We start from the raw sequence: 20136 nt of genomic DNA on the forward strand, positions 1-20136 counted from the left end.
AAAGGACGAGCAGCCTTGGGGCGGGGCTGGCGCCTTTCCCGCCCTCCCACTTCCTGCTCCGTCCCCTCGTGGCGCTTTTGGTGCCCGGAAGTCTTTGCAGAGGCTGCAGCTGCGGCTCCTGCTCTTCCCCGCAGGCACCTTTCCCCGGGACCCAAGAGGCATCCTGCGAGCCCAGGTCTGCGGTCCGCGTCTCTGGTCGCCCCTTCCCGGCCTCTCCCAGCGCCTCCATGCCCAGACCTGCCCTCTTTCCCTGCCCACGTCCTTTGCACTGGCACCGTTGGAGGGGGCGCCTCGGACTGGGCAGCTCGACCCCAAAAGAGCCGGGGGGGGGGGGTGTGCTGAATGAGAGGGAATCTGTGCGAAGGGGAGGGAGAGCAGCGCTTGTCTCACCTGGGAATGATGGCCGGGGGGGGGGGGATTAATCTGCGGGCATGTTTCTTTATTTCCCCGGTGCAAACCCGGCCAGCACCTGGGACAGCGGGCGTTTCATTGCTTTAGCCGTGCATCCAACCCCCCCCCCCTTCCCCCCATCCATCTCCAGTGCCCAGCAAGTAGGAGGGAGAGTAGCTATTAAATACGTCCTAAAACCCGAGTAAAGGCTTGCTAACCTCTCACGGAGAGGTAACCCCAGTCCTGGGTCTCTCGCTCACACACACACACACACACACACCCCCCCAGTCAACACATAGCGGCTCTAGGCTTGTTTGCTTTCATAGATGCAGGGGCTGGAGCTGGGCCCACTCCAAGAAGAAGCCCCCCCCCCCCCGGTGTTTTCATTATTTTCGTTAAGAGGGAAAAACCAGAAAGCAATGCTGCTGAGAAAACCCTGGAAAAAAGGCAGTTCCAGAGTCCACCCCTGCCCCCTCCCCACCCCCACGCACACACTATTGTGCTGAAAGGGCTGCTGCAGACTCCACGTGTTTCTCAAGCAGCAAATAAGCAGCAGGTAGCGTGGAGGGGAGAAAGGTGGGGCCAGGTAAATAGGGTCGCCAACCTCCAGAGCAGCGGTTCTCAACCTGTGGGTCACTACCCCTTTGGGGGGTCGAAGGACCCTTTCGCAGGGGTCGCCCAAGATTCTGCATCCGTGTTCTCCATCTGTAAAATGGATAAGTGTTAGGGTTGGGGGTCACCACAACATGAGGAACTGTATTAAAGGGCCACGGCATTAGGAAGGTTGGGAACCACTGCTCCAGAGAGTGCCTCGAGATCTCCCAGTCTAGAGTTGCTATGAAGAGGCAGGCAATGGCAAACCATCCCTGAACGATCCTCTGAAGATGCCAGCCACAGATGCAGGCAAAACATCAAGAGAAAATGCTACTGGAACATGGCTATTCAGCCCGGAAACCGCACAATACCCCACCTCTGAACAGCTTTTGCCTTGAAAACCAGGTGCTACTTGAGGCACTTTTCTCCTCTACCACTAGATGGCGCTCTGTCCTTTAAAAGACCTAGTATTTGTATGTCTGATCCAGATGTGTGCTGAATTTAACAGTGCTGAATTTAAATGCCCCAGGACAGCTCGAACCTGGACAGCCAGGAAGCCATATCTCAGAAGCTAAGCAGGAAAGGAGAAAGGTTCTTGGGGATCATAAATAGTCCACTGCAGAGTGTAGCCACATGTGGTAAAACATATTAACGAATGTTCAATTAGACCTATTAGTAATGTTGATAGGCTAATTTAGACTTAGAATTTGGAAACTCTGTGCCCGTGTTTTCGTATGATGTGCCACTTGACTTAATATTCAGAAGTATGGCAGTTCTGTATAGATGCGTAATGCACTGCTCTCCACCATGCTAAACTGCTCCCTTAACAAAAAAACAAAAAAACCCTCCTCTGTAACAAATACAGAATTTGGCTACGGGCTTGGATGCTCCCAACCCAGAGTTTGACTTTCCTCCCAGGCCATGCCTTGAGAGTGTTTTTTTGCAACTCAGCCCAGCTGTCTGAGCCCCTGGGTCCACCTCTAAGAGTATTTTGCAGGAAGGGAAACATCTCGTATCTGCTTTGAGAAGTAGGAAAATAAAACTGATTCTCTTGTTCTGTTTTCTCTTCCAGGAGGCAGCCATGGCGGCCGGGGGTCCCATCCAGGAGCTCTGCAAGGAGGCGTCTTGTTCCATCTGCCTGGATTTTTTCAGGGATCCCGTCATGATCCCTGAGTGCGGCCACAGTTTCTGCCGAGCCTGCCTGACGTGGAGTTGGGGAGAGTCACAGGGAGCAGAAACTTCCTGCCCCCAATGCAGAGGACCGGCGCAGGAAGAGACCCTCCGGCCCAACCAGCAGCTGGCCAACTTTGTGGAAATCACCCAGAAACTCAATCCTTTGGAAGGAAGGGGGCAGAAGCGAAGGAGGGGGATCTGCGAGAAGCACCAGGAGCCCCAGAAATTTATCTGCCAGGAGGATGACGCCCCCCTCTGCCTGGTCTGCAGCAGATCCCAGGAGCACAAAGATCACACGGTGATTCCTCTGGAGGAGGCTGTTGAGGAGAACCGGGTAAGGAAGAGATCGGTGGAGGGAGACTTCCCTCCATTCTTGTATGTGGCTCGACATGTCACTTTGGAGCAAAGCTCTTTCAAGAGTATGGTGATTGGTGCTTATAACTGTGCAAAACATTATTTCTGCTCCCTCTGCCCCCCAGAGCCGCAAATTGGCTCCCAAAACATCAGCTAGTAATAAGTGGATTTAAAAAGGCACTTTATAATAATAATCAAGCCTTTATTGGCATACCAAATTACAATAAAACAATTGTCCATAAAAGACAGATAAATACAATAAACATTCAGAGTCTTATCAATAGTGTAGTCCAAATGAACTCATCAAAAGTGGCATCCCCATACACCTCTCCATAGACCAGACTGAAGACCCACCCACAGAACCCAGGCATCACAACAACGTACAGTATCAACACTCCCCTGAGCCTTCGGGGAGGGCGGTATACAAATATAATAAATAAAATAAATAAATAAATAAATAAATAAAACACAGAGTTTGTTGGGGTGGCGCCAAACACAAAACAAGGGATAGGGGACAAGGAAATGGGCGAACAATTGATCTGACTCCAATAGGTTGCCACAGCCTTCAATTGTCACACCATCTGGCAATCGATAACAAGACTACGACATCTCTCTATGAATCACCCCCAGGTTATTTGACTTTGGATTATCATGAACCCACAGGTTACTGACAGAAGTAGGCACTGTATACCAGTAGCAGATAGTTGATGTAACCAACATTGTTGTTGTTATGATGGTAGCAATCTAATGCTTAGTATCTATCTAGAGGTGTCTATAATCTTTAAAAGATATTTTGCTATACTTTCGCAAAAGTAAGGATCAAGGTTGTCCAAGATTAAAGGAATCCTAAGAGCATCAGTTAAATGATTGGATAGGAGTGAAGCAAAGATGGGTCGGGTCATTCTGATCTGGGCAAATCTTGCACAGTGAAACAGAGTGTGCTCCAGTGTCTCAACTTGGCCAGAGTTGCATGGGCATAGCCTCTTTTGTTTATCTATATGTTGGTATCTGCCTAAAAAGGCACTTGAGGGATGTGTTTTTCGTGTAGGAGGGGAGGGTCTGGCTGCCTCCTCTTCTCCCCACTCCACAAGATCACCCTTTGCTGGTTGCGCTCTGGATATTGTTGCCCCAGCCTTTCACATGCAAGACATCTCTAGCTGAGGAACAAGCACAGTATGTTCAGTTTCATCTTTCCCCTTAAGCAGTGGCCTATCCTTTATTTACAATGGCCCTCCCATGTGCAGGTCAAGCTCCATGGCCTGCTTAAAGACATTTCACTGCTCAAGGGGGCCTCTAGGTCCAAACCCCCCTCCTCCCATGCGGGCCTCTGGTGACGAGGCTTCCAGAAACTGAGTGATATGCAGCTGGCAAGGCCCACTAGCTCTGGCCCTGGCAGTGCCTGAAGTCAGTGTGAGCTCAAAACTTGTTCTCTACACCAGGCCAAATGGAGAAAGTTCCCCTTGATCCAGAAGGCCGCAGCTCAGAGCAGGATGTTGCCTGTAGGTCTGTTAGCTGAAAGGCTTCGTTGAGGACAAATGGCCCTTCAGAAGTTATTGTGGGAGTAGGGGGGGGGCTGTGTGATTAATTCTGAGAGTATGGAAAGGGGTTGGCTTCCTGGCAGAAGCACTATAGGAATCCTGGGAACCCCACGTGCAATGATGCCCTTCTAGGATTTGGGATGTGAAGGAGCGTCTCTCAAATTAATACGGTTCTTATTATTATATTTAATAATATAGGAAGGAATTAAGATACAGGGAATAAACACACACACACCCTAGTCAAACGCATGAGTTAACTCACACTACACTGAATATCAGCTCCAGTTTCACCCAATTATCAGAAGTGTCAGTCATTTGCCAATGTTTATAGGAGGAGGTCATCTAGAGGCCCACCTCGGAGGAGATGCTGCCTGAGAGAAGGTGGGCCAGGCTGGTTTTGGAATTAAATCTTGAAAGGTGGCTTAGAAATCCCTGTACTCCTGCAGGACAGCTCCACTTCCATACATGTTTGGTCTCCTTTTTGGATCCTATCAGAATAACCCCTCAATTATTGCAAAGAAAGGGACGAGGTGGTGTTTTACTGGAGAATTCTCTAGCACGCTGCAAAATGCAGCTCAAAGCAGGTATAGGGAGAGCGTGGTTTTACCTGGGAGACCAGGAGTTGTAGATTACGTTCATTGACTTCCAAAGGAAGCTAGAGCCTTAATAAATACTTATATAAGCCCAGTTTATTCCACCAAACCCATTTTGAAACATTACTGAACTTAGGTGCTGTGTTGTTTCCGGACTGTATGGCTGTGTTCTAGCAGCATTCTCCTAGCGTTTTGCCTACCATCTGTGAAATACAGCATCTTCAGAGGAACTTAGTTTATAGGACTTAGATTATAGGAACTTAGTTTAATAGCTGGGCAGGGAGGCTGATAAAAAAAGAAAACAGGGGTGTCTTCGGCTGCCTGTCATCCACCTCCTAACATGGAGGATGGCCGGGAGGCAAAAAGGGAAAGGATTTAAAGACAACTTCCAAGCCCTCAGATCCCTGGTGGCCATTTACAAATAGGGAACTTATTATTGTTATTTAGGAGTGGGGTTTACTCCAAGGGGGAGTAGGTAGGTGAATCAAGAGCAGGTCACTCAGATGAAGTAAGCTCAGACTGAGGAGACACAATTTAAGGTGGAAACTAGAAGAGGCCAGACTGGGCCTCAATAGGTGGTTCTGTTCTTGGGGTGGCTGCAGATCACTGGATCTGCAGGCTTCCCTGTTATCTGCACCGGGATCCAGATGGTTTCTTTCTCCCTCTTTTCCCTCAGAAGTCTCCAGTTCTTCAGTCCCGTTCCCCCACCCCCCACCCCCGTGGGACAACCTCCCCCAACTCCAAATGAAGGCCAAACCCCACAGGGTTACACTTAGCTACATTTGGCTTTATATTTAAAAGTTGTTTTTTATTACTGAACAAGGCACTAGGTACATCACTGAAAGATCAGGCCAGCCCTTCGGAGGAGAGTTTATAAATACAATAAATAAAATAAATAAATAAGTAAAGAAATGCAGTTGATGGGGGAGGGGATAGAAACAAATTGTTTTCCCTGTTTTGGGCCTTAGGCAACTTAGCGTCTGCCAGGAAAGAGAGTTTCTTGAAGGAAGCACCAGGAGCAGCTGGAAGCTCATGTAACCCTGCAAGGACGACAAAGGCCACTCATCCTCGTGGTCTGCTTGACCCGATCCAAGGAGCACAGAAATCACAGGAGACCCTTCCCCTTAGGGAGGCCTCCCAAAGGTATAAGGTAGGAAATCAAGGAGGTGGAGGCTGGCCGGGCCAAGAGCCATTTCAACTTCTCATGGGTCTCTTTGTGGGGGAAGCTTGGCCCACCGACCTCTAGGCCCAAATTAGGAGACCACACATTGCCTCCCTTTCACAAAGCAGGGGATCCCTAAAGAAAAATTGCCCCCTATCATGAGGCTAAAAGTAGAGTGTGATAAAGCAGGGGTGATTGACTCACTTCCCTGTCTGGGCAGCTGATTGCATGGCTGAGCTATGAGGGGTAGCCACCTGACTCCCAGTTTTATCCCTACCCCCCCACCCCCCCACACTTCTTTCTCATCTTCAGCAGAGTTGCTCTATACTTTGTCCTAGAGGGAGAATGTGTGTAGAGTTGAGTACATGTATGTGTTCTCCCACTCCTTTATGAATTAGCTGTAGGGTAGAATTTTCAATTGAGGTTTTGGGGGGGGGGAGCCTCACATTTATTTATTTATTGGATTAGTTAGTTAGTTAGTTAGTTAGTTAGTTAGTTAGTTAGTTAGTTAGTTAGTTAGTTAGTTAGGTGTTTCAATTTATATACCGCCCCATCCCCGAGGGGGCCTCCTGGGCTCTGGGCATGAAGCTGCCTTATTCTGGGGCAGACTTATATTTCAATAAGCCTTTATTGGTATACAGAACATACAATATAAATACAGTTAAAATTACTAGATAAAACTTCACACTGGATCATAAGTTCAGCTTTCTCAAACCCTCAGCCAGAAACTTTGCCACTGCGAGACCCAACAGTCAAGGTCATTGCAGTTTAAGAACATATTTACTTTATCAAGCTCTGTCAGAAGGGTTTTCATAGAGTCAATGATTTATTACTAATAAAGCTGGATCTTGGTTTTCCTGGTAAAGTGGGCAGTGGAGGAGAATATGCATAATGGGAATCCAACTGCCCTGGGCTTGAGACCTGAAGTCTAATAAAGCCGTCTCTGACTGGCAGTGGCTGTCCAGGGACTCAGGTGGGGGTCTTTGACGTCAGCTGCTGCCTGCCTGTTTCTCACCTGGAAATGCACCAGAGAATTAAATCTGGGACTTTCTGCATGCCATGTGGATGGTCTCCCACTGAACCACAGCCTTCCATTCGGCTGTGGCGCCAAAAGAAATCCTTTGCTGCTGTAGTTACTTCCACAGGGGTTTCCCATATTTTTGTGTGCTCTTTCTTGGCCAAAGAGAGTTTGGGAAAGTGCGGAATGGAAAGTGTGCCTTTCTTCCACCATCCCCGATATGGTACCCTCCACTTTCCTGCCTTCCATATTTTCAGCACCACAACCCATAATGAGCTCTTTGCCATTTAAATAAATTGTCACTCTTTGGGTGTATTTGTACCGACTATGAACAGCTTTTTAATGCAAAAACTCCTCTTCTGGCATGGCGTTGGGAGGAATGGTGGGTAAAGGACAGAATCAATCTCCGTGTCACAGCTACGGATCTATAGCCGTGGTGGCGAACCTTTGGCACTCCAGCAGGAGCAGCCGTGGCGTAGGAGGTTAAGAGCTCGTGTATCTAATTTGGAGGGACCGGGTTTGATTCCCAGCTCTGCCACCTGAGCTGTGGAGGCTTATCTGGGGAATTCAGAGTAGCCTGTACACTCCCACACACGCCAGCTGGGTGACCTTGGGCTAGTCACAGCTTCTCGGAGCTCTCTCAGCCCCACCTACCTCACAGGGAGTTTGTTGTGAGGGGGGAAGGGCAAGGAGATTGTCAGCCCCTTTGAGTCTCCTGCAGGAGAGAAAGGGGGATATAAATCCAAACTCTTCTTCTTCTTCTTCTTCTTCTTCTTCTTCTTCTTCTTCTTCTTCTTCTTCTTCTTCTTCTTCTTCTTCTTCTTCAGATGTTATGGACTACAATTCCCATCAGCCCCTGCCAGCATGGCCAATTGGCCATTGTAGTCCATAACATCTGGAGTGCCAAAGGTTCACCACCACTGATCTATAGTGAGTATCAGAGGAGAATAGGGCACCATCCCCATGAGCAAGCTGACTGTGTTCAGCATTTGGGAAATGTTGTTGAAGATCCCGTTGCGGACATAGTGCATTCACATCTCGTTTGGCCCTTAATGACCATTTTGCTTCACATATGTTTTGTAATAAACTTCTAAAAAAGGGACCATTCTCAGTTTTGGGTCTCTCCTCCCCCAGGATCACTTCTGCAGTTGTCTGGAAGGGCTGAAGAAGGAGAGAGAAAGAATCGTGGCATGTAAAGCAGACGTAGAAAAAGAAAGCCAAGACCTGCTCGTAAGTGTTCCCGTGGCTGGGAAGTGAGCAGATTCTAGGTATAATAGGGGGGATGGGGGTGGAGTACAAATAGCAAGAAAGTCAACCCCCCCTTTTCTGTTCTCAGGTGTTTTTGTTTGTGGCAGAATGACTTGACTTCCCCAAGGTTCTCTGTGGTGTAGGGTAGATCCTGGGCAGATGAACCCATTTGCTTCAAATCCCTATTTGTGTGGATGCACCAACACTGGGAGCCAGGAGAGATCCCTGAAAAGAGATGAGGATCTCTCAGACCCAAAGAATTGTTGAGTCGAAATGCTGAGAAGTGTTGCTTAGCCATTGCTGATTCTAAGGGGGAATGTCCTTGGGATGCTCAGTGGCATGTGTATTTTTCCCTAAAACCTGCTGGGTGGCCTTGGGCTAGTCACAGTTCTCTCACACAGCCACACCTACCTAACAAGGTGCCTGCTGTGGGAAGAGGAGGGAAAGGAGTTTGTAAGCCTCCTTGAGTCTCCTTACAGCACAGGTGTCAAACTTGCGGCCCTGCAGATGTTATGGACTACTGTTCCCATCATCCCCTGCCAGCATGATGCTGGCAGGGGATGATAAGGCACTATGAATCTGGAGAACACAAGTTCTTCTGAGGGAAAGAAAGGTGGAATTTACAAATCCAAACTCTTCTTCTTCTCTTTCCATTTCAGAAGCAAGCCACAGGAGAGAAGCAAGGAGGCAGTAGCCAGATTCAGAAACAACTACACTCTTTTCTGGAGGAACAAGAGAAACTTTTGCTGGCTCAGATAGAAGAGGTGGAAGGGGAGGTGGCAAGAAACAGGGACCAGCACCTGACCTTCCAGAACTCTCTAGAGGCTTCTCCCTCTCCTCCCTCTCCTTTAGTGGAAAGCCTCATTTGGGAGATGGAGGGAGAAATGTCAGCAGCCGGCCAGTGAACTCCTGTGGGTAAGAGCATGTCAGAAACAGTTTCGGCTCCCCTTTGGCAGAATGGATAAATCAGAAAGAAAGCATCCCATATAGTGAAGGTATTACACCCAAGTAAATATAATCAGTTTCATTTAAAGCAGGAAGATCAATATTTAGGATGCATAACAAGAAAATACACAAAGATACAAGAAATACAAATGAAAATTGACAATTAAGTCTTTTTTGGTAATTCTAACTTCGTTAATAGAAAACCATGTGGGTGATTTCCTTACATTTGAAGCGGGAGTTCAAAGATAAATTACAGTTGCTGTTAGCAATAGCCAAGTCCTTTCCTAATGGATTATCTAAACAAGAGGAAATCCCAATCCAAAATAGAAAACGAAGGCCAAGCATTCAAAGGATTTGTCATGAGTGATGTTATACAGTCCACATTATCTTAAGTGGTATTTCAAAATAAACTTGAGCCTACAAGCCAATCTACATTCTGACTTGTTCGAAGTCCCTTCTACACTGGGCTCCAAAATGAGGATTTCCTAGAAGAGATAAACAATATACAGGTTCTGCTAAAACAATTCAACAATGCATCAAAGCCATTTGGGATTTACCAAGAAACAGTTACAAAATTAATTATTAGGAATACAAGTGGAACATTGGTTTTAAGTTCAGTGTAATCCGGTCCAAAAAAAATCAATGAAAAGCCGAAGAACCAATGAAAACCGAGGCAATAGAGCTTTTTTCCATAGGAATCCAATGTAAATCCAATTAATCCATTCCCGTAGGCACTCCAAAGAACATAATCACCAAAACTACATTACTTTTGGTGAATGAAACATAGTGTTTAATGCACTGAAAACAGTAACAAACCAATAGCACTAGGTGGGACCAGCATCAGAGCCAGAGGGACCAGTAATGCGCACTCCAGAAAGCTGTCCAAAGAGGTCTGTTTCTGACGCCTCTTTAAGATTTGTCTGAAATGGGTGCAGAGATATTTGTCATTAAAACAAGTTGCAGAACCACGACCTGCAAACTTTGTCCGAATGATTTTTTCTCCACAAATCCCTCGCACCTTTTACTGCAAATCGATGAAAACTGAGACCAAATGTTTCAATTGAAAAAATCGAGTGAAAACCGAGAACTGATGAAAACCAAAGGCAATTGATTCAAAGACCGGTAAGGTTCCACTGTACTATAAAAAAAGAAGTAGCTTGGAAATAATTAACTAACAAACCCAAAGAAAGGGAAGAAATACAGCACCTGTGGACTGGGTGATGTTACTTCATGTATTTCTCATTTGGTCACTTGTGTTTTTCCCCTAAGTGCCAATTTTTTACACTAATAACTAACCATTAAAGTGAAGCTAGCTTTCAGGAAGCTTGAATTTTGAACTACATGGTTCAAAGGTATGAATTTAAAACTCCAGATATTGTGTGTTCCAACCCATGTAGTTCAAAGAACTGTCCAAACTAGTAAAAATAAAAGAAAGATTCTAAATTGTAATAATTTTTTCTCTGTGACTTTTCGTCAGATAAAAGCTTTATTATCCTTAGTTGGACCTCAAAGATCTAAAATGTGAGGATCTTCTGGAGCTTCTAAAGTGAGGCAAGTTAAAGGGGCATCAGTATATTTTATTGTGAATTTAATGAAGAGGGCTTCCCTCCATCCACACATGAGGAGAAATCCCTGTGCGAAAGTAGCCACTGTTGTCATCAGAGCATATCACCCAAGCTCTGCCTTGAAATGGCCCTCACTTTGTAGATATTCACTCTCATGAATATTTTCTACCACTTTCTGGAGATCCACCCCAGTCTTTGGAGTTGAGTCTGCTAGATGTGAATGCAAGAAAAGGCCCAGAGTGCAGAATCTTCCAGGGATCTGAGGGGTCTTCCTGGGTGTGGCCTTTAGCAAAGCACACTGAAGTCTCTCTCTTTTCTTCACCATTTTTCTTTAGGGATTGCTGCAGAAGCACCTTGCAGAGGTGAGTGGATCTTTCTCGTCAACTTTCATAACATTGGAGGGGTAGCCTATGAATAACATGGTCCTTCAGGATCATGTTATGTGTTGTCTCTGTGTTAAGTGCCATAGAGCTACTTCTGTCTCATGGCGACCAAATGAATCAATATTCTGCAAAACATACTGTCATTAACAGCCTTTTCTCAGATTGCTTTGCAGCAGCTGAGGGCTGAGGCTTCCTTTTATAGAGTCAATCCATTGCATGTTGGGTCTTCCTCTTTTTTTATGCTGCCTTCATCTTTTCCTTTTCCAGTGATTCTTGTATTCTCATAATGTGACCAAAGTACAATCGCTGATAGTGGCCAAATCTGGTATAACTAAGATTGTGGGGCTCCATTCGTCTATCAGTGGCAAATAGCTTGCGTGCAGAGCTTAGTCGTCAGATGAGACAGTATTGGAGGGGGGTCTAGGTTAACACCAAACTGTTCATCTCCAGAAGAGGAGTTCCCAATCACTTGGAGGCGGCAGGCACCCATGGCATTCTGCCACGGTGTGGTAGGCACAGCCAAAAAATGGTGCTGTAGGAGGCGGAGTCAGCCACAAAATGGCTGTTGCTACTTACCTTTTCTTCATGCAGTGAAGATCTTGGTGTTGTAGTGGCCGCTGCTTCCAAAGCCACATTTAAAAATAAGCCAGTGCAGAAAATACAGCGTTCAAGATTTCTCAGCTGCATTCATTCCACAAAATGGCAGTCTGGAAACTATATTTGACCAGAATAATACCTTGGTTGGTGTTATTCTGAAGTCCAGAATTCTGACCACCCCAGCTTTCTTTTTCTTTCGCTGGACATTTGCAAGGCTGATGTGATGTTCTTAAGGCCAAACTGGATGTTTGCGTTTTTTAAGAGTTTGGTCCGTGTTCCTCACAGCCACACAGCAAGTGTGATGGATGGCTGTTAAAAAAGAAAGCAGAGCCCATTTGGCCATGAAATTCCACCACAGGAAAGGAAACGCTTCTGCCTCCCCCTCATCCATTTTTCATGCCTAAACATCCCCCCCAAGGGGCGTTACTTCCCTCTTTTTGCTGCTTTACATGCACTGAATAGTCCACGTGGAGCAGCAAAAAGTGAGAAATAACTCCCCCCTCCCCAATGCAGCTTAAGCCCGGAAAACAGGAGCCCTTCCTCTCCTTGTGGTGCTGTTCTGAGCCCAAGAGGCTCTGATTGATTTTTTAGTAGACCTTCCCAGTAAGGGGCCCTTCCCCTGTAGGAGCTTCTGTGACTTATCGGCAGGGTCTTCCAGATTTATGGATCACTACCCCACAGACGCCAGTCTGTGCCACTCTGGACTACGTGCAGAGTTTCCATCGGAGCCCTGCCTATGGCCACGTACTGGCATGGGGTTTGATGGGATTGCTAGTCCATGAACATCCTGAGGTAGCAGGCCATGGTTTTTTTAGAAGACCCCTGCTTTAGTGTCTCAGGAGTTATAATAAGGAGGACACTGCTCTCTCTGAAGCAGCCGTCACATCCTGCCAGTGTGTGTAGTCATGTGGTTAAGAGCAGTGGACACTAATCCCTGGAGAACAGGGTTCAGTTCCTGTTCGGCCCTCCACATGAGAACCTGCTGGAGTGACCTTGGGCCCAGTCACAGTTCTCTGAGGATCTCTCTCAGCCTCACCAACTCCTCACATGGGTGCTCTGTTGTGAGGGAGGGGCGGAAGAGGTTGGAAGCTGCTTTGAGACTCCTTAAAGATAGAGAAAAGTTGGGTGTAAAAACCAGCTCTTGCTCTGCTTTTAGCCTCACCCTGTGTCTCCAGGCTTCCTGTCAATCCCTTCCTCTGTTTCTCAGAACCTTTATCTGATTGTCTCCAGGTGTGAAGAAAAGAAGGAATTTGAGTAAATCCAGTGGCTTTTCTCTCCTTGCACTGAAAGTTTCCACATCTGGGACTTCTCGGATTTGAATCTCTTTTTGGAGAGCATTAAGAAGCAACACAAAGGTAATGAACATAAGAACAACCCTGCTGGATCAAACCAAGGCCCTTCAAGTCCCACATTCTGTTGACACAGTGGTCAGCCAAGTGTCAATCCTTACTTAGCTTTCCAGACTTGATGAGGTGCAGCTATATACCATGGTACTTTCCCTCCCAGAGAGAAAAATACACAATGTTATTAGCTGATGTTGTTAGAAGATTTGTAATAGGCACAAGGGTCTGCTCCTCACTTTCTGTACCTTTCCTTCCTCAGACATTCTGGATTCTGGACTTCAACTGCAAAAAGGTACATTTTTCTTCATATGCCAATCAGTTATTTCTTAAGTAAAAAGCTTCACCTTACAATTGGTGTTCTTCTACCATGATGTAATGTTCTTCTACCATGATGTAATGTTATCCAAAGATAACATTACTGGATGCCCTTGTTTTTTCCCTCCCTGCCACAGCCTTCTTCTGAGGGGGAAGTCTTTCAGGGTGAAAGAGAAGGTAAACTCTGAGGGGATTAATACTCCCCTTCACCTACCTGCCACCATATATTGTTTATGGGTTGGTGGGGCCCTTTTGAGGGAGCCCTTTCAGATTCCTCTGCTTGCATGAGAGAGGCATTGCAGACCAGGTTGGGAATTCCATTTCTCTGAGTGGATTCTCCTTCCCTGCTTTGCAGGTTTCTCCCCATCTTATAATATGGGAAGGGTGTGGTGGGGAAGATCTCACATGTGTCCCACTGAGGAGTACATGAAAGCCATTACCTTCATTTTATTATTTATGTTATATTACGTTCCCTGAGAAGCTGTGTTCTGTCCCATCTTTGTTCTTTCAGTGAAATCTATAAACCACCAAAGTCCATTCAAAATTGTCCCCAGTGCAGATTGAGAAACACATCTCTCTCGCAGGCTGGAAGCCGTGGGGACCCCTCCCCCTTCCAGTTCCTGTGCTTTGTGTCTCGGATCAGGACTAAGAGCTTCATAACTTGTTGAACCCACTTCTTTGCCTCTGCTCATGTTTCCCCATGGGATTTTAGTTCTTTTATGCACACATTCACCTATGTGTGGTTTCTTCCATGAATTTCTGTGGATTTCTTCTCAATCATGGTTAGGGAGCAGCAGTGGCATGAGGGAGGTTAAGAGCTTCGTGATATCTTGATCCTGGAGGGAACCGGGTTTGAGTCTCTGCTCTGCTGCCGCCCTTACGAGCTGTGTGGAGGCTTATCTGGGGAATTCAGATTAGCCTGTGCACTCCCACACACGCCAGCTGGGTGTCCTTGGGCTAGTCACAGCTTCTCGGAGCTCTCTCAGCCCCACCTACCTCACAGGATGTTTGTTGTGAGGGGGGAAGGGCAAGGAGATTGTAAGCCCTTTGAGTCTCCTGCAGGAGAGAAAGGGGGATATAAATCCAAACTCTTCTTCTTCTTAACTGGTTGGGATAGGATTTGGTAGGAAATCGATTGTGTTCCTTCAGGTTTTTTATTGTTTTTTAACTGCACCAGAAGGCTGCTCTGCCTTTTAATAAGTCAGGAGAAGATAGGAAAAGGTTAAAGAGGTGGGCGGAGGCCATGATGGCCAGGAGCAGGAAGCTCAACAGGCCACGGGGATTCTTTCTTCCGGGTGAAAATTCTTCTTTTTGTCTCCTCATTTCCCCTGAACAGCAAATGTGACTCTGGATCCAGACACAGCCCATCCCATACTCATCCTGTCTGAGGATTGGAAAAGCACGAGAGACGGAGGAAAAGCTCAATCTCTGCCCAACAATCCAGAGCGATTCGACAGCTATCCTGTTGTGCTGGGCTGCGAGGGATTCACAGCAGGCCGCCATTTCTGGGAAGTCGTCGTGGGAAGTGAGGGAGAGTGGATGCTGGGGGTGGCCCGAAAGTCTGTGAAGAGGAAGGGAAAATTCACCTTAAGCCCGGAGGAAGGGATCTGGGCTGTGGGGAAGTGGGGAGGGCACTGCAGGGCTGCCATAAAAGGCCATAACCTTCCCCTGACCCTGCGTGGGGAGCTCAAGAGGATCCGAGTCTGTCTGAATTATGATGGAGGCCGGGTGGCCTTTTTTGATGCTGACCGAGCAGCCCTCATGTACGAGTTCTCTGGAGCCTCCTTCTCTGGGGAGACCCTCGTGCCCTACTTTTGGGTGTATAAAAAAGGCCACCTCAAACTCTCTTCTTGAGACCGTCTCTTCACATCAGTAGCATCAATAAAAAATATTGTTTCTCAGAAGTGCCCTTTTTTAGTGCTGTAAGGGCTTCTCCAGACTCCCAGCCACCAAAACCGATTGGAAGAAAACAGGAACATTTTCCTCTCCATTTCCCAACATTCCCCCTTTCTTCTTTGCCTCCCTGTTTCTACAGAGAAATTATCAGTAAATACATTCCACACCCATTTATAAATGATTTGCTTGAAGTCTCCTGGAACTTAGGTAGGGAAATTTACACCATGCGCAATAATAGTCTCAAGAAGAGACACTGATATAAAGTTGTTTTGCTCCTTTTTGATTGTATTATCTGTGTTAAAACCAAATTATTGTTTGTAATTTTTTGAAGAAATAAAACATATTCAAAAAAGAAGAAGAATGGCTGATTTGCCGTCAAGGAAAGCTGTGAATAAACTTTCTCTTCCGTGCCCCTAATTCTCTACAGGCACAAGAGGAACAACCGGGTTATTACTGGTAGAGGGAAAATGAGGCCCTGCAGATTTACTACCGGACGGGGATTTCTCTTTTCTTTGCTTTATGGGGCACCAACTGCGTAAAATCGCTTCCATTCCGCATACCCTTTCGTGAAGGCGTTGTCCTAATCGGCGTTTCTGCATTACCGCCATAAATGAAATGCGTCAAGCAAGGTGACCAGGTATCCTCCTCTCTTTCGATGTACGACAGTCGCGCCTTTAGCGACAATTTGTCCAGCGTCCCGCCGTGCTTTCAATTCCTCCAACTTTTTGGAAGGTCGGTCACAGTGCCGTCCAGCGCTCCCCTTTTCAGCCCTGCCGCAGGAAACCGGTGATTTTCCCCTTGTACCCAGTAGGCTTCCATTTTTTTTCCCTGCAACCGCTCGCGTATCCACATTAAAAAGGCGGAAAATGAGCCGTCACCTCGGCGGGATAAAGTTATGTTATCTCGAAGTAAAGTGTGCTGTCCGATTTTTTGGGGGGAGGGGAGACAGATATTGCTACTGTTGCCGCTGAGGGCAACAGAAGAGCTACCAGCAGGAGGGTAGGGAAGAAACCAGGATGCAAGAGATGTATAATGTAATGATTTTATTAAATCCAACAGAGTGGCTGTCACGCAAGGGGAGTAGTTTTTAGCCCTTAAATAAGCCAAAAACCATTATGGGACTTTTAATAGAGAAAGAAGTACGGGAAAGGATTGTTCTAATCTATAATGCCAATAAAAAAGAAATGGGAAAAAAACATCTTTACGGTGAAGTATACTGAAGCGTCTATTTCAAAGGCTCATTCCTTTTATGCAGAAATAATGTACTTCTCTAAACTGCTTTCTTTAGTGCTCTTTGAAGCTCGCCCTGAGGGAAATGGCAAATCCACTTGCAAACAGAAGTTGTGAAAGTGGTTTAAAAGCGCATTATTTTCTGCGTAATGCGAGGAAGGGGCCAAAGATTTGGCATGCCTATCTCCATGAGATTGAAAATTCAACATCCAAATTCAGAGTATAGGTATCATAAAAGAGGGTCACAAATGAGCACTGGCAAAGTTAAAGCCGCATGAATTGCAACAATTTAAATTTGGCTGCTAATCAAAAGGAATTCAAGCAAATGTATATATTTTATTTCCAGCTTCTTCCTCCTTCCTATTTAACACCAATCCTGTGTATTAGATTAGGCTGAGGGAGGGTGACAGACCAAAAAAGCACCAGGTGAGCTTCAGGACCTTGTCCTGTGTCTTGCCTGCTGTTATGTATGAATATATTCAGGCCACTTATCGGCCACAGGTAGAAAATTATTAGTTGATCTCTACTCAATCACGCTCACTCAGATATGCAGCAAAATAAGATTTTTAAAATGTTAAAATGGCATCTCCCACAAGGGACCGAGGCTTGCTCCGGGGGTGGGGAGGGCCCAGAACATGTGAACATGGCTAGGAAGTCAAAAGGAGAAAAAGAATGATACAGGAGAATATTTGGTTGGGGAGAAGGTTGGAATTCTCTAAATTGTGTCCCCTCATGGTGGTTGGGTTTCCAGTCCTTCCCAGGTGGTGCCTGGAAATCTCCAGATTACAGTTGATCTCAAACTCTGAGGAGATAAAATCTCCTGGAATTTCCCAAACCAGAGCTGCAAGCAACCATGGCTTTGAGGACTTCTTCAGGGAAACTAGGTGTGCCACGTCTGGAAAGAGGATGTTGGACATTTGAGTCTGCTCTGTGAATCCTCAACTGACTGGTGATGACCCCAGGAAGGGGGGGGTTATTTTGAAGCACACAGTGAAAAGTACAAGAGGTTTTCCACTCCCTTCCCTCGATCTCCCATCAAAACACCGAGCCCTGCTTAGTTTTACTTAGTTCTACAGACAAAATCAGGCTATTACCATGCTGCTTCCCCTAAGTTCAGTCTAAACCCCTTTACAGCTTAATGGTGTAATTCCATAGGATTCCACTGTATGGAAATGACAAAAGAAGTTGAATGGGGGGGATTCTCTTCTAACACACAGGTGTCAAACTTCGCCCGCCCTCCAGATGTTATGGACTACAGTTCTCATCATAACCTGCTGGCATGATGCATGGTGGCAGGGGATGATGGGGACTGTAGTCCATAACATCCTGAAGGGACTTAATGTTTGACACCTATGCTTTAACAGGAGTGCTTTTATCCTTCCCTTCTTCTAGGGAACTCCAGGGCAGCTTACATGGTTCTCCCTCGTTATGTCTTCACAACACCTCCTGTAAAGAGTAGGTGAAACTGAAAGAGCTCCATGGCTAGGTAGGTATTAGAGACCCTGGTCTCCCAAACTGGAATTTCACTCTGGCACTGAAGCTGCTGCTCTACACTGCCCCCCCCCCCCCCACACACACACCTTTCCTAACCTTCTCCCCTTGTCCTGTTACACCTCAGCAATTTTTAATTCATAATCCTGGGCGCAAGAACTGATGGTTTTTAGAAGTTGCCTGTGTATAGTGCCTACTACCTTTAAATTTAAAAAAGAAGAAGGAAGACACCCAGCCTCAGGAAGCGTTCTGTGTAACACGGAAAACTGGCGTTCTGCATTGTAACGCACTATGTGGCCAAGATGCAATTACTCTACTAAGCCTCGGTTTGGCAACAATGAATAAACGGAGCGACTTTGTTATTATTTCCTCAAAGCTAACGACCAGTAAGTAAAATAAAGTATGGAGGTCGGGAAGGGGTACCCAACCCTCCACTGGTTTTCTGCAAGCTTAAATGTGTTGCATGATCCCAGAGTCGACAGCACGCTTACAACATTTGCAAGGGATGAGGCCCGCGGACGCATGCATCGTTTTCGACCTATGCAAGGGTTAATGCAACCGAGGTGGTCGGTTTCCTAGAGCGGCTGAGAAATTTGAGGATGGATGGGGGGCAGGAAAAGGAGTGATGGCACGACCATAGAGCGGGGGGAGAGAAAGTCACAGCACGCCTTCCTGACTGTCCCATTCGGGGAACAGACATGGGTTTGCCAGTTTCTTCGTTGCAGAGAAGAAGTTGAGATTGCGACGTGAGAAGCATCAGTGAGGTTTTTTTTAAGATGCAAATTAAATTGGGGAGGTTTTGGGGGTTTGTGGGAGGTGGGAACTGAGGGCGCTGGAGCATGCTGGGTTGTGGGAGAAAAGCAAAGAAAGAGGCAGGGACTCCCTGGCATCAGGATCGGGGCAGAGAGCTTATTACCTGTATAGCAAAAGTGAACTTCATAGCTCAGAGAAGCACCTCTCTAGAGCCAAGAAGTGTTTGTGAATTTTTTTTCCTCCCACCCTTCCTTCAGTGAGCTAGGGCAGTGAGTGGAAAAAAAAAAGAGACACTACATAGAGCTCTGCCTTTTTTGCACACCACAGCCTTGTGAGGGTAGGATACTTTAAACCAGTGAGGTGGGATCCAAAAAATTTTGGTAACAGGTTCCCATGGGGGTAGGATTCAAAACAGTGGCGTAGCGCTAATGGGGCTGGGCAAGAGGGGTAACGACGGGGGCGTGGCCGGACATCTCTGGGGGGTGGGGCATTAATAATTTCTCTGTTACTGTAAAAGGTTCCCCTTCCTGTAAAGAGTTCCTTACAGTTCTCTCTTGCACACCATGAGTAATTTCCAGCTGCCTATCTTTCTGTCCATGAAATTTAAACTTCATTATGGCAAAAGTCCTATCGTCTCCCTGCCAAGCAGAAACAACGACTTCTCCTCTAATTGGCTGCTCTGTCAAATGCTTAATACTTCCTCTAAAATACTTGAATTTTTGTTTCTAGAAATCAAAAGAAAGGGGATCCTTTCCTTAAACAAGGAACTTTACCATATTTCTAAAGAGCATGTTTTTTTTAAAACAGTTTCCAACAGGGAGAATTATCCCGCGTTTTCTGCAACCTTCGCTAACTACAGCCAGCATAGGAAACAACAGGACTTCAAGTGATTTTTTTTTTTTGGACCCCACAATGGAATTTTTTTAACGGAAGAAGCAGACCCAATGAAGTGCAACCCCCTCTCGGCACCACACAGATAATTAGAAACCCACTCTTGGGAACTGGGTGAGAACCTGCTGGATCCACCTCTGCTTTAAACTTGTTTGATTGGAGGGAACTCTCAGCTGTTTTTTTCCAGCTGCCTTTGATTCCAAGGCGATAAGAGTAGGCTATAAATGTTTTTTTTTAAATAGAATGGTGTGCTACAGCATGTCACCGGCAGAGAGCTGTTGTGGGTCTTCCCTGGCTGTGTGGCTGTGGTCTGGTAGTTTCAGCTCCTAACATGTTGCCTCCATTTGCTATGGCTGGCATCTTCAGAGGTATATCACGGTCAGGTCCACAGAGAGAAACACCGCGGTATTTCGGCTTTCATGACGTGCTCTAAGTGAAGATGCCGGAGGTAAAGTCGAGATCGCGGGCAAAAAATGTTAGGAGCTAAAACATACCAGACCACGGGCAAATGCTTTACAGCCTAGAAAACTCCACAACAGCCGAGATTGCCTCTGGTCCGTGGAAAGCCATCAACAATACATTGTCAAAGGCGGCCTTTCCAGCACATTTTCATCCTGTACTCCAGTAGCATAATGTTACTCTCTTCCCTCTCCTCCA

General features: G+C 46.4%; 1 pseudogene; it reads left to right on the forward strand.

Annotated features, from left to right (window-relative positions):
- Nucleotides 1-69: 69 nt before the first annotated feature.
- On the forward strand, nucleotides 70-15258 carry LOC125428740 (annotated as a pseudogene).
- The last annotated feature ends 4878 nt before the right edge of the window (nucleotides 15259-20136 follow it).

Source organism: Sphaerodactylus townsendi, linkage group LG03 (assembly GCF_021028975.2).
Source record: "Sphaerodactylus townsendi isolate TG3544 linkage group LG03, MPM_Stown_v2.3, whole genome shotgun sequence".
Lineage (NCBI taxonomy): Eukaryota > Metazoa > Chordata > Lepidosauria > Squamata > Sphaerodactylidae > Sphaerodactylus > Sphaerodactylus townsendi.